Source organism: Dipodomys spectabilis, unplaced genomic scaffold (assembly GCF_019054845.1).
Source record: "Dipodomys spectabilis isolate Male_0828 unplaced genomic scaffold, ASM1905484v1 ptg000163l, whole genome shotgun sequence".
NCBI classification, from domain to species: Eukaryota; Metazoa; Chordata; class Mammalia; order Rodentia; family Heteromyidae; genus Dipodomys; species Dipodomys spectabilis.
The window spans coordinates 18,583,090-18,596,061 of record NW_024870840.1 but is presented as its reverse complement, the minus strand read 5'-3'; positions in this window follow the sequence as shown (position 1 = coordinate 18,596,061).

The window sequence follows — 12,972 nt, the reverse complement described above, 5'->3', positions numbered from 1 at the left end:
ATCCTGCCCAAGCTGGCTTTGAATCACAGTCCTCAGATCTCAGTCCTCCTGAGTAGCTAGGATGACAGGCGTGAGCCACCAGTTCCCAGCGAGTGTTAAGTAGTTTTTAAGCAGGCACATGACCACAGCACACACAAGGTGACATTCTCATAGGAAGGAAAATGGGGAGGCTGGATTTCATTGGCTCCGGACACCATAGTCATGCCTAATAAAGAGGCTGCGTGTAGAAAGCAGCATTTAACTTGTCTCTCCACTTTATAAGTCACATACACAACTTTCACATAGAATCTTTTTAAGTACAAATGCATATTATTTCCATTTGCTTCCCCTACTTGAGGAGCAGGGCTGGACACAGCTCTTACCATTGGCCTCTCTGGCCATGTCTCCTGGTTTCTGCTTGGTCCCAGCCCATCTTCCCTCTCACATACCCGAGGCTGGTTTGGTCCCAGTCTCCTCCTACCTCTGGCTTTACCATCTTCACTTGGACACTGGAGCTCCTGTCTCCTTTATACACATAGCTGAACGGATGCTGGGGCCTGGGTTAGAGCTAGACCCTGCCTCCCTGTCTCCCACCGCTGGCCATGGCCTACCTACTGTACAGGCAGCTCTGTAAGTCCTAAGTCAGGGCAGGAAGCTCTGGTTTGACTCTTGCCACTTGTTTGGTCCTTGATGGTGGAGGAAACTAGAGTTCTCACCAAGGCCTTTACAGTTGTAGATGCCCTACCTGACCTGAGCACCTCATTAGGAGCCTTTTTCTTTTTTTGCTTTTGCCAGTCCTGGGGCTTGAACTTGGGGCCTGGGCACTGTCCTGAGCTGCTTCTGCTTGAAGTTTGAGACATAGTGCTACTTCTGGCCTTATCTGAGTAGTTTATTGGGGATGAGAGTCTCATTGGGTTTCCTGCTCCGGCTGTCTTCAAACCATGGTCCTCAGATCTCAGCCTCCTGAGTAGCTAGGATTATAGGCAGGGGCCACTGGCACCTTGCTTGTGAGCAGTTTTCATTAGGCCTTAGGAAACACTGGGAAAGAGCTCCCAGTTCATATATTGCTTTTTAGTTCTCCAAGAATTGTCTGAGCTGGTAGAAATGCTTTCTACCCATGCCGCCAACCCAGTACTTGAAATGCAGCTGGTGCAACAGAGGAACTAAATTTCTAATTTGATTTCATTTTAATTAATTTGAATTTAAAAGTAAATAGCCACCTGAGGCTGGCAGCTCCCATACTAGATAGCACAGCTCTAGAAGTTTCTCTAGGGACTCGGGGTCATGAGTAGAAAATCACAGAGGCAGCTGGCTGAATTAAGAATCCAAACAAGCCAGGTGCTGGTGGTGCTCATGCCTATAAACCTTTGCTACTCAGGAGACTGAGATTTGGAGAGTCACCCTCAGCATAAAAGTTCTTGAGAGGCCATCGAAAAAGCCAAGCCAGAGGTGTGGTAGAGTTCCAGCCAAACAAGCAAGATGAAAGAACAATTCAAACTTTGGTACTGGCAAAATGAATAAATAAAAATAAGTGGAACATTGCTTTAGATACCCCGTGGGATTTTCAGAAGGGAAATAGGAAGGAAAGTCTAGTCATGTGAGTTAGGAAGGCTCTGATTTTCCATTGGTCTCTGGGTGTGCCAATTATGTCTGATCAGCCAATGAGCATCCATCTGTGACAGGGTGGTCAATAATTTGTTCTCTAAGACATGGCATGGTCTACCCATTATTGACTTCTCAGTTTCACCTTTGGGACCTGTTCCTCTCACAGTCCAGTTTCAGTCAAAGAGGCCTTTTGGTTTCCCACATAGTATTACCTCCACAATAGTACCTTTGCACAAGAGATTTCCATTTCCTACAATGCTTCAAACATTCTGATCTCCCCACTCAACTCCAGCACCAGGCAGATGCCATTCCAGTTCCTTCCAATAGTCTCTTTTCCAGGACTATATCTGGTAGATTCAATTCCAGTAGCGCAAAATGTTGATGGATTGAGATTAGTTGTAAGTGTGCTTGGTAAAAGTAATATTTACTCCTACAGCCACCTCCTGTGTATGTCTTGTAAAGACGTTAATACAGAAATTAAAGAGCCAAAAGTCGGCCAGCTTTGTGCTTTTATTAACTGAGATTTTCAGGCATTGTTACCTCTTCTTTGTTTCATGCTATTTCCTTTCAGTGAGAAATCTACTGAGAATGTTTATTTGCTTTGGATACTAATAATACTCTGTGTGTGTGTGTGTGTGTGTGTGTGTGTGTGTGTGTGTGTGTGTGTGTGTGTGTTTGTGTGTGCGTGCCATTTGTTTCTGGGCCAGGATGGTGCATATATATATACATATGCATATATATATATATATATATATATGTATTCTGCCTGCACACAGTTTACTATTCTTAAATCATCCCCCTCACCACACCCTGTGGGTACAGGTTTTTTTTCCCTATAAATGTATCCAGTACCAACTCTGCCAGAGCTCTTTTTAGCAGAGGTGGAAAAATGAAAACCTCAACAAAATCAGAAAATATGTATCGGACACCTACATTTTCCTAGTTAAGTTCCCCTTAAGCCCCATGAGTGCGTGGTTATGTTCTCTTCCCGTGTTCATCCCGGTTCTGCAGGGTGCTTGCTGTTCCTCTGCTGGCCCCTGCCCTCACCTCTCGGAAGCCCTTCTGTCCTGGCATGCAGGAGAGGCACGGCAGGCGTGGCAAATGCCTGAGCTGCGCGTGCAGCTTTCCTTTACCAATTCCACCTAGATGGCGACAAATTAAAGATGCTGGTCTACTAGATACTCCCCCCAAAGGAGTCCTGTCTGATAAAGGCTGCTCAGCCCCTGTTCTCTCAGGATGAACAGAGGGCATCCTGGTGGTGGAGAAGGGATACTGCTCCAGAGACCCATTTGCCATTTCCCACTTAAAGAGAGGAGCATGGACTCCTTGATGCTTGAAGAATACAGATCCCAATTTGGTGCCTATGTCCTATGGGGAGCTCACAGGAGACCGTGGCTCACACTGTGTCCTGTCCTTCCCTCCCCTCTCCATCTCATGGGCATTCCTCTCTCTTTTCCTCACTTCGTTTTCCTCTCCTTTATCCATAGTGTCTCAGACAGGAAGTGGCAGAGCCAGGATTTGAACTCAGGATGTAGACTTTTCACCATTGGCTCTCTCCTCTGCTAGGGCTGCTGTTGTCATCTTGGTTTTCCCCATGAGCCACCTGAAGTTCCCAGAGGTATCAAGGCTTGCTTAGGCTTACCCATAGTAAGGGGCAAAACCGTGATTTGAACTCAGGCACCATCTTCTTCAAGAAAAGAGCATATCCCTGGGTAAGCTCTTCCTGTACTGGGGATTAGCCCTTCACTGGACTACTACCTGGCGATCTCCGCCAAGTGGCAGACAAGAAGGGAGGCCTCTGTCATCCTCGTCAGATCTGAGATATAGATACTTGATCTAGGGGGTGAGGCTGGGAGAGAGGAGAAATGGGCGCAGGGTAGTATCAACCATCAGCAAACTATTTGGTTGGGAAGGAGTCCTTATTACTATTCTTTCCCCATGAAATATTACCACTGCTGGGTAGTTCTAATAAAAAAAGGTAGTTTTGTCTTTCTCAGGAAACTTAGAAACATTTCAAAACCATCTTGAATTAAGGGCCTGCGAGGCCAGTCTTATTATGAATTAGAAACACACATGGAGTCTCTAGCCTGAGAAATCTAGAAGGCAAGGCGTCTTCCTTCTGCCTTCCGCTCCTCCCTTCGTCTCTGTAATGTGAACTATAATCAGCCAAACAATCCTTGGCATTTATCTCTCCAGAGAATTTTCTTTTTTCTTTCTCTCTTCCTTTCCTAGAAGCTAAAAGCTATTAATGGAGCTGATGGTGGTAATTCAGAGATTGTAGTTTGCTGCTTATTTTTATTTGAGTCATAAAATTATGTTGTACTTATAACGTTAAGGAAAATCAGATCTAATGCCAGAAAATTTGTGAATCAGGGAATGGTTGGATTTAAATCTCCCTGTTGTGTCAGTAAAGAAAAACAGAAGGCAAATGATGAGACTCTCTGAGTTGAACGTTTTTTTTCTCCAGCTTTCACCACGCTGTTGTGTAGGGCTTTGTGTGACTATTTGCTTCAAGGTCCTACTAAGCTTTGTGAAGGCAAAACTTCTCCCTCTTCTTTACTATGCTTTGCCAGTGTCTGGCATAGGGAGCTAGGCCAATAAATATTTGTTAAATATGAATAAATGGAGGAATGAATAAAGCCAGATGAAACCCACAGCTGGCAATGCTGATGACTTCTGGCCTGCTTTAGCTCCTTCTCTGTTCTGGACTTCTGTGCTTGCTGCAGGGCCAGTGTGTGTGTGTGTGTGTGTGTGTGTGTGTGTGTGTGTGTGTTGATTAGTGGAATATTCTGGAAGGAAGGTGTTTTATTTGTGCTCTGGTGGCCTTAGAAATCAGCATGCTGGGGTTTTGGCAGCACAGACTTTGAAAGCAAGAGAAGGAAGCTGGGCCCAGACCAGGCAGGGTTTAGCTGGAAGAACTATCCTTGACTCAGAGGCTGGCTCCAGGAATGACAAGGTGTGGGGCTCAAGTCCTATTTATTTATTTGTAGGTCTTGGGGCTTGCACTCTGCGCCTGAGCACTGTCCCTCCACTCTGTTTTCTCATAAGAGAAAAATATCTGATACTTGAGTTTTTGAGCTGAGGTTGTTCTATCTTTTCTGTCTTCTTTTCTTTCTATTTTTTTTAGTTTTATTTCCCACAAGTGACATAATTTTATTTTATTTTATTGTGCCTATACTTGGAGCTTAGTCTCAGGTCTTTGTGTTCTTGTTTAGCTTTTTTGCTTGAGGCTGATGTCCTACCACTTGAACCACAGCTCCACGTCTGGATTTTGCTCTACTAATTGCAGATAAAAGTTGTACAGAGTTTACTGCCCAGGTTGGCTTTGAATTACGATCCTCAGAGCTCAGCTTCCTGACTAGCTAGAATACAGGTGTGAGTCACCAGCTTTCAGCTAGTTTTATTCGTCTTTATAGTTGAATACTACTCTAGTATGTTTATAAATCACATTTTCCTTATCCATTCATCAGTTTCTGGGCACCCTGTCTGATTCTATAACTTGGCTATTGTGAACAGTGCTGCTATAACTTGGGTGTGTAGGGTCTAGATTTTATGCTGACTTACATTCCTAAGCGTGGCATAGCAGGACCAAATGCTAGTTTTATTTTTAGTCTCTTGAGGAACATCCATACTGATTTCCACTGTGTGAAGGCTATGCTTTAATTGAACCAGAGAACTAGCTCCCATTCCTGAGATTCTGGTGAGCTGTGATGTGGAAAGAGGCTCACAGGGCTGTGAGTTACAGATAGTACAGCTTGAGGTACCCTGGAAAGACACTAAGGCATGCTGTATGGAACTTCAAAATCTTATTCAGGATGACATCATCCCCAGGAGACGATGCAAAGCTGGTAACAGGAGAATGAACAATGACAATTAACCCTGCAAGCCTCAGAAGCCACCTGGCCCTGAGAAATAGACAAACAGACGGTATGTGCCTAAATCCTTGTATGATAAGGTGATAAGACTTAGGGGTCCCTGGTGCATAATGGATGGGGCTGAAGGATGGGATGGGCGTGAGGGCAGAGGTCACTTAGATACTGTCTTCCTCTAGAGATGTTCTGGTTCTGGATAGAAACGGGAGCCACTCCTCTCATCCACTACATGCTGATGACACTTTCCCTTGTTGCTTCATGTGGACATGTAGACACCTACTGCCAGCCAGCCTTGCCTGGTACTTGGGCAGAACAAAGAGCCATGACCCCTGCTCTCCTTCTCTGTGTTTGTCTGGGGAGAGTGTCCAGTGTTCAGTCCGGGGCCTTTCCCACCTGATCTAATTCCCATGACCTCCTGGACCAGAGCAGCCTCCATCCTTACTACTGGGACTGCTCCTTTCCCAGGTAATCCACACAGCCCTGTCCCACCTGTCACAGACCTCTCCTGTATACACCCCATGTTCCGCCAGGTCCCAGTCTGGCATATAATAGTCCTGCCCTTGCTAGCTTCTCTTCTGACAGTGGCCCATCACCAGGCCAGCGCCTACACTGAGAACATCTCAGACCCCCCCCCCCCACCTCCCTGGGAGCTCTCAGCCTCACTGTTCATTTGCCTCAAGGCCTCAAGGCCTTTGTTCCAGCCCTGCTTCCCCCTCCCTCCCTGCTACCTGCCCTCAGTTGTGACTACAGTGAGTCATTCCCTGTAAGTGACCAGAGCTTTGTGGTTCTGTGACTTATACACCGGACAGACTCTCTTGTTCTTGGAAGGACTTTGCGCTTCAGTTAATGCTCTTGCATAGCAGCTTTTAAATTTTTAATCATTTTTGAATACGAGGTTCTAATTTTTCATTTCACATTGGGCCCTGGCTGCTCCTGCCACGAGGATTTTGATTAACTGCACGCAGGCTCAACTTGACCACATTTCTGCTATGTCCAGTGCTCAAGCTCTCTTCCCTCCCTGTTGATGCTGGAGACTCAGCTGCTTTGAACATGGAGTCTTTATGCCCCATCTTAGGGTAAACTCTTGACCAATAGGATGTAGGAATTGAGGAATGAATTGTTCTTCTTTCTTTCCTGCCTGTCTCCAGGGAGTACATCCTGGGGTCCACTTGACATGGCATTTTAGAGAGGATGGCCTTGAAGGGTAAAACAGTCAGCAGCTAGCACACCCCACCTTGGCTCAATCCTGCTCCCTGACTCCCACTTCCCTCCCTCCCTTCCTAACTCCCTCCCTCCCTTTCTCCCTCCCTCCCCTTCCTGGTCTCTCTGGTTTAAGGGATTTTATATTTCCTAGTAGAGAAGAAGGCCTCCTCACTGATAATGCTGATCAGGACCTGTCAATGATGAAGTCTCAGGAAGAGAGGTCTTGGGAATTCTCTTTGAATCTCCTGGGCTGTGACTATGTATGAATGTCACAGCTTGCAGAATATGCTGAATGGGAGTCTGGGTTGCCTGCCCTCTGCCTGCACTCAAGTCCTATCTTCACCGGTGAGTAGTTACAGCTGTATGAGTCACTTGACTTCTTTAATCTCAGGTTCTGCTATAGACTACAGAGGATGACAGTGCCCACCTCAAAGGGACGTTGGAGGTTAAATCAACCTCACAAAATGATAAGCCTAAGACTTGGCCTTGGAGGAGTTTCATTGGCAGGCTAGCCATTACTATGATCATGACTCTTGCAGTTGCTGGGTAAGACTTAGCTTTCAAGGCTGAGACACCAGACAGGTCCTGAGGCTGCTGAAGGTACAGGTTGTCTGTCTCCTGGAAGGAAACGGGTGAAATGTAAGAAGGCCTGTGGGCTTTGGGGTTGAGCAGGCGTGACCTCAAAAGCAGGTCTGCTGCATACTGGAAAGTTGCCTGTGTTCTCTGGGCTTCTGCTTCCTTAAAATAGTGAATGGGGGAATGTGTTGGATCCGCATTTTCCTTACCAGTCACAAAACTTATTCTTTTCAGACAACATCAAGTAAAAGGTTCTGAATATAAAGAGTCATTTATTAGAAAGTGTTTTATTTACAACCAAATCTTTCTTTGCTTTCTACTCAAAATACCATGAAGTGGAAATAGAATATTAGCACCTCTGCTGGGGGTCTCTTTCCTCTGAGGGGAGCTGGAGAGCGCTCTCCATCACGGGCAGATGGTGGGTGGGAGTTAGGATGACAGGGTGGGGAAGGCCAGTAGCCCCGCCTCACGCTTTATACTCATGATGATGGACAGTAATGGCAGCCAGTTGCACCTTGCCTTTGTCATTTGCATCCCCAACAAGAGGCACGTCTTTATTCTGATGTTTGTTTCCCCCTCCCCTCCAAATCATTTGTTATAACTCCTATAAATCATCATCTGGAAACAAAATGATTTAAGCTCTCTTGGTACCCATATAGTTGCCTAACATGTTAGAGACGAAGAATCGATCATCCCATGCAAACGGCCAAGAAGGCTTTTAGAAAATGAATCTCTATCAGCCAGCATGTCTCTTGGCACTAAAATATACTTAATAATCGAGACAGGAGCAGCAGTCAGAATAGAAACAAAACCAACAGTAGCAACTTCTATACATTAAGTATGCTTGTTCATCTATCTATCTATATATAACATTATTATCTTAAGATTATAATAATAATAATTAAGATAATAATGATAATAAGATAACAAAGAAACTAACCCAGAGAGGTTCAATAATCTGCCAGAGACAGCATAGGATTTAGTAGCAAATGGCTAAACTGGGATTTAAGTCCAGGTTTTTATGTAACTATTGTCTTCTTCTGACTTGTACCATTTCACTTCCCTTGGTTGTCATCAGAATCCAAGGAGACATGGCATATGAAGTGTCCTGCACTTAGTATGATAATGTGGAACATTAGTTCCCTCCATCTTTTGTTTCCAAGGTCATTATTTCCAGTCTCTTTTTTCCCCCTTTGATACAGATTTCAACTCTCCCTCCTGACACATTATATTCTGGTTCAATGTTTCAAAATAAATCATTTATTTCTCATTACTATCTTCCCAGAGGGTCTCCAGTTTCCTCTCGCTCCAGTTCCCTTTCCTGTGACCGCCAAACCTGCAGTGATAGTTTCACTGTCTTCCGACGCTGGAGGCCACTAGTGTTGGCCTCTCCATCATTTCTGCTCTGCTGGGCAGCAAGGCGGGGAGTGGCTTCCTTCTCTTGACTTCTGGGCTGGCAAACACATCTCACATCTCACGTTAGAGCACTGGCTGAGAAGCTCTGAGCTGCCAGCAGCAGGGTCTATGGCTGCTGACCTTGGGTCATCATCCTGGTGTATGCCATGACCAGGTCAGAAGTATAATCCCACAGAGCCTAGGACCAGGAGTGAGGAGGAGGGGCTCATAACCAGGACGTGGATGATAACATTCCTGCGTGCTTGGTGTGTATCAGGCATTGTGGAATTGTATTTTGTCTACACCAGTCATCTCATCAGTTGTTAAAAGAACCCAACTCAATAGATACTCTTATTTCTATTTGGCCATTGTCGGTATTGAGACCATTACCTGACAATCAGTGCAAATCAGAACTTGAGTGAGGCAGATTTTCCTTTGCTGAAGCCAGAGATTTAGGTAATTTGCTTAAGACCACTCAGTTTGTGTAGATTGTAATCCAGGGAATCTGAATGCAGCGTTGGGTCACTCAACTATTATGCAAAACAATCTCTTAACAGAAGCCTCATAAGAAACAGTCTCTTGGGGCTGGGAGGGTAGCTCAGTGGTAGAGTGCTTCCCTCGCATGCCTGAGGCCCTGGGTTCGATTCCTCAGCACCACATAAGCAGAAAAAGCCAGAAGTGGCACTGTGGCTCAAGTGGTAGAGTGCTAGCATTGAGCTGAAGAGCTGAGGGACAGTACGTAGGCCCAGAGTTCAGGCCCCGCGACCAATCCCCACTCCCCAAAAAGAAGCAGTCTCAGTGGAATGAGCCTTGATCTTCCAGTGTATCTTTACCAGGTAGTAGTTTTGAGCAAATCTCTTAATTATAAATGACAGCAATGTTCACTGGGCAATTTCTTTCTGCCTAGTGCTGCTTCCATAGGAGAGGGTGAATTTATGCCTTTCCAGAACTCATGTGTTGAAATTCATTAGGATTTGGAAAGTAGGAGAAAATTGAGGGAAGGGGGTAACAAGGTTGACAAGAAATGTAAGAAATGTATTCATTACTTTGCTTATATAACTGAAACCCCTCTGTCTATCACCTTGACAATAAAAATTTATTTAAAAATTTTATTTTTAATGGACATTGTAATTGTTATTATAAAGGTGATAGACAGAGAGGTTACAGTTCCATAAGTCAGGTCTTTTCTTTTTTTGTGTGACGATGTCACCCCTTCCCTCACTCTCTCCCACTTTTCCCCTCCGGTCCCCATGGATGGAATGGGGGATGGAAAGGAAATGGAATCTTTAGAGAGTCCATCGAGTGATGTCCTTATGACAAAGAGGAATGCGTTACAGAGACTCACGTAGAGGGATGATGAAGTGAGGAGCTATGGGAAGAGGCAGAGCACCTTGCTTGGGGTTTGCAAGATAGGTTTGGGTTCTGAATCCAAATCTTCAACTAGTCAAGAATCTCTTGTAGGGCAAAATTGTCTCCATGTCAGGACTGGAAAGGAAGGACTTTTCATTGGTAAGAGGATGCATTTTTTTTCTTATAATCTTTATGTATCTCTGTTAAAATTTCCAAGGATTTTTCTTTCTCTATTTTCTCTTCCAAAAATCTTCATTTTTGTTAAAGGAAGAGCCTGGCCTACTGGCTGAGGAAGAGCCTAGAGATCAAGGGTACTGGGTCAGGATAACAATGATGATTAAGCTGATGGCCATGCTGTGATCCAGGGAAATTTTGTGCACAAGTAACTGAGGCATTTGCTAATTGTTTTTTAATGTTTTCATGTCAGACCCCAATCATTCATTGGTGGGATCTAGGAAGGAAACTGACTTTTGTATATTAGGCTTGTATCCTGCCATCTTACTATGATCATTTATTAGTTCCAGGAACTTTTTGTTGATATTTGGCAATTTTTCTGGAGACAATCATGCTATCAACCAACCAACCAACCAATCAACCAATCTGTCTATCTATCTTTCTATCATCTATCCCTATTATATGACATATCAACAAATTGCTGGTAAACAGAGGTAAGATTTAGCTTAATTATTTCTCTTATTTGATGGATACAGCCAGTGAAGTACAGAGTTTATAATTTGAAAATTTGGAAATCTATTTCCAAACATATTCTTCAGCTGCATGACCCAGTTTTGTAGGATTTACATTTGTCACTCTCTCATCAAGGAAGAAGGCAGGGGAGTTTCATAGGTTAAATTCTTCCTTCTTCCCTGGATCCCTCCCTTCCTGTGCTAGGGCATCACTGTAGGCAGGATGTGCTGTTCTGCTCTTTGAGCTTGGTCAGTCATGTGACTTGCCATGGCCAATAGAAAAAGACAGAAGTGTTGATATGTTAATCTTGAGCCCAGCCTCAAGGATTTGTGTATGAATGAATGACCCCAGCTAAGATCAGCCAAACAAATGACAAATAAGTGTAAGTGTTGGGTATTTGTGGTGGACTGTTGCTCAGCAACAGCTAACTGATGACCATGGTAATTGTGTGAAGGACAGAATTTGGAAATCAAACATACTTTCCAATCACACCTGTATGTTATTGACTGCATAACCCTGGGTAATTTGCTTAAACCCTTGGAACTTCAATTTCCTATTATATTCCCAATATACCAGTAGGGAATGTAATAGCTATTGTCCAGAAAAAGTATCTTGATGAGGTCAGTGTATTGAGTATGGTACCTGTTCCAGGTACACAGGCTTGTGCTTAGCAAGCCTCACTTTCTTCATTCTCCCAATCATTCTGTAAACATTTAATGGATATCCACATGCACAGGTCCTGGGATGGGCTTTACCACAGTGAATGAAGTTAATGGAGCTTGGTGACCATGAACTAGAAATGAGTTATATCTAGGAAGTCCTGGGAAGAGGGGCTAGGAGAGAAACTAGCGAGGCAGAGACTGAGGTAAAAGCAGAGTGTTTTGGGGTTATGGCAAGGTTCAGGTTCATGCAAATAGCATGACTCTGAGTTCTAGGCACCAGCTTGGGTGCTTTGGAGGAAAATGTTGTTGCAGAAAAAGGAATGTCAACTCTGTACCGGCATATAAAGCCCATATGCCTTATACCAGTAAACATTAGCTGTTGCCCATGAATCTATCTGCCAGTCAGCTGGTGGTTCTGCTTTTGGATGGGCTCATATCCTGTTGCAATGAGCTATGCCTGTGGGAGGAAATGTGCACTTGGACAAGCCCTTTCTCTCATGTGAAGGGTCTGGAGCATAGGGTTTCTCTGCAGCAGATGAACTTGGCTTGGCTTGGATTCAAGCTATCTGGGTATGTTCTTATAAACAGAGAGAGAAGGAGAGGGAAAGAGGAGGGGAGAGGGAGGGAGAGGGAGAGAGTGGGAAAGAGAGGGAAAGAGAGGAAAGAAAGGAGAGGAAGAGAGAGAGAGAGAGAGAGAGAGAGAGAACAGAGAAGAGGCCAAAGGCAATTTCTTATCTGGCACCCTGTTACTTCTGCCTTATTCTGATTGCCAGAGCTCCCAAAGCTGGTCCAGGTTAAGTTGAGGAAACAGGCATCATGTGTGTGTGTGTGTGTGTGTGTGTGTGTGTGTGTGTTGGGTGCTAGGGACTCCAGAATCCCATTCTAAAAGGCATAGACACAGGCATGCCATTAATTTGCATCATCAGTACCATCACTCAACCACTGCTTCTAAGGGGATTCAAGGTCAGGGCAGGAACAGCAGCCAGGCACTGAGCTGCCATTGCTGACTCTGATAATTCAGTTTCTCAGGATCAGGCTTTCAGTTGGGGTAGAGCTATGAAATGGAAGGCTTCTGAGTTGAAGTCATTAGAGCAATATGCAGGGTGGAGCCAGGCATATTCATATCCGAGTAGAACAGGACCACAATGAAATAAAGTGTCAGCAATGATGGGTAGGTAGCCGGGAGACAGCTCTGGGTGATGAGAATGGTCTGCCAACAAAGTGGTGTGCTGGGCTTCGGGGAGTATCATTATCCTTTCCCCCCGCCCCTCACTGCTGATTTGTTTGGAACAGAATCTATGCAAGAAGTAGGGATTTCTTTTCAGAATTTGGAAGTAACACATGAGAATCACGGAAAATTGGCCTAATTCAGAAAAATAGAAAAATAAAGTAAAACAAATCACCCAGTTTCATCATCCGGAGACAATTACTGCTAGCAACATTTCTCTAACCACCTTTTCTCTCCTGTGTGGGTTTATATGTACATTACTTTCCCCCCTGTACAAATAAACATTTAAATAACTATAATCTGTAAGGGAAATCTAGCTTTATGCTCCATTTATTTGTGTTTTCTTTGCCATTTTAGGGAACATAATTTTGACTATAATAATTCAAACTGCTTGAATCTTTTTTTTAAATCTAGA